At 40.9% G+C, this 2,373-nt stretch overlaps 1 pseudogene; it reads left to right on the forward strand.

The window, feature by feature from the left end:
- The first annotated feature begins 966 nt into the window (after window positions 1-966).
- LOC149231415 (uncharacterized) lies at window positions 967-1,617 on the forward strand (annotated as a pseudogene).
- The last annotated feature ends 756 nt before the right edge of the window (window positions 1,618-2,373 follow it).

Here is a 2,373-nt window from a genome sequence, read left to right on the forward strand (position 1 = left end):
CTAGTGTTATTCCATTCTCCATTTTCTAACGCTACTCAAATAACACTTTGCTATTTGTTCGAGGCTCCACCGGTCCTTTGCTTCATAGGCCACATGCTCCATAACTGAATTTGAAAACAGATTCGCCACATCACAATTACACCATAGCTGCAAAACGCAAGCCCACAACTATCAGATTATGTCTTCGATATTCAATATCGCTCCATGTTCCTGCAAAATTCAATTGTCATAGCCAAGATCCTTCACTCCACAGACTATTTCATACTCACGAGAACGCTGGAGATCTTGGAAACCAACCAGAACACGGCTGACGCGCTCTCATGGTGTAATGACACACTCTTTCTCCCCCAATGATTCCGCCTTTTCTCAGGCTTCCAAGATGATGCCTCTTTCCTATATCGTTATGCTCTACCATGCCATCATGTGTAAACATATGGAAGTGTTAGGGCTCCTGACTTTCTTGGATGATAATTGCATATTTTTTTTCCATGACCAGTAGTGGTGGCCTCTATGTAGCAGCATAAAACCAACCCAATGCTTTCCACATTCCACATTCACTACCTACATGAGCACTCTTCTTCGTCATGCCCTTTGCATGTCTGGGCATTCAACATCTAAATGCGACCATTCTTGGTGAATCCATATCACTCTTCAACACATTGCCTTTTGTAGGCTTTATTGATGCCCTTGCCTCTACCTATGCATTATTATGCATCTACCATTCATGCTTTGTCACAATATGTGGGTGGTGGCCTTGGTTCCTTTGCATAAGCCTCAGGTTCTAGATCGATATCGAGTAGCAGATCCACCTCTTCTAAACTTGATTGGTTCGTTAGTTTATCAAGGTCTTTCTTCAACTACCCTTGATTTTCTTTTTTTTTCTTTTTTTACTTTGAGGGTTTTTTATTGAACCTATTGGTCGCTTTTTGAATGTTGAGACCGTTTGATAAAGGGCTACTACAATAAATGGAGAACTAGACAATCATGAAAGGCAATGATGTAGAGAGGAATTAAAGTATTAATGTAGGATCGTGCAAGTTCCAGAAGCAAAATTTCTTGGCTCGAAGGAGACTCTTGTGGGCCAAAATGAATCCGTCTCTGTGGCGGCCTGTACAGATTGTGGATGAGAGAACTATAAGTCGAAACTACATTTTTAACGACCAAATTAAGGGTGGAGTTCTAGCTCGCTTTTATGGGAGTTGCATTTATGCTTGGGTAGATCCATTTACACAACCTAAGGAAAGTTTTAAGGGTTCCAATCATGGTGCTTTTGAGAAGTCCTTGGAAGAGGAGGTGCTGCTTCAAAGTAAGATTATGAAATCTTCCGTGGAGTCAATTGGAAAACCTAATCTAGAAAATTCATCTCAACTCAATAAGCAGGGTGGTGAGGGGGTTAAAATAAAAAATTGTACTCATAAGAGAACAAAACGAGAAGATCCCGAGTGAATTCATAATAAAGGGAAAGAAAAAGAGAAATTCCCTTCCAATGAACATGATGTTATGAAAGATGGTTCTGGGAAAAAGATGCACCAAATAAGAGTCATGCATCATCTTGATCTTGCTGCTCCACCTAATGCCCCTTTTAATGCCAACTCTCTACATAAAATTGTTGCATGAGTTATGCCATGATACATATTCATTATTTTTTGGGATGTCATCTAGTGTTAGTTTTTGGCAAATAATATGGTCAGTCGAAAACTGAAGGAAATCATCAATGCAACTTGCCAAATCTAAATATATTAAACTTTTCCCTTTGGTTTATGCTAAAAAAACAATTTCCTCGTTTGGAGGGTAATGCAATTGATTGTCAATTTATGTCATGTCCCTTCTCAAATACATTAGTAACAGGGTGCTGCTACACAATTTTGCACATTTTTTACTAAGGAAGAGGGCCCCACACTTTCAACTTAGGGACTTAGGGACCAAATCAACTTTATTTAGCTGCTAGTGGAATGTGGGGGCCACCCACATAGGAAATCGAATTAGCCATTCGATATACTTGAAGGGAAAATCGAATGGGTGGATGGATGGAGGGGCCCACATGAGGCTAAGGGGGCCCAAGGAGTTATAAAGAGAGATCAACTCTAATTTTGTTTTCATTCTGAATATTTGACAAACAAACTCACTCTTGTACGCTCTGCTACTTAGCGAGTCTACCGGCTCTTTATCCACGAGTCTTCCACAGGGGAAATTCAACCTCTACTTCGGGGGACCATCCATGCCCTCTCTAGGGAGGTTGTTCCACAGAGATTGTAGGAGTTTCCAGCAGTGATTCATAGCTCAGCCAGCCACATAGAGGAAGGGACTGTGTGTTTTCTGGGCAACCAGAAATACACAGAGGTTGATTTAGCCACCCAAGAGGCCGAAAATCCA

The sequence above is a fragment of the Pinus tabuliformis genome, chromosome J (genome assembly GCF_031772625.1).
Source record: "Pinus tabuliformis cultivar Carrire ecotype Pingquan chromosome J, CPIR1, whole genome shotgun sequence".
In the NCBI taxonomy this organism is placed as follows: Eukaryota; Viridiplantae; Streptophyta; class Pinopsida; order Pinales; family Pinaceae; genus Pinus; species Pinus tabuliformis.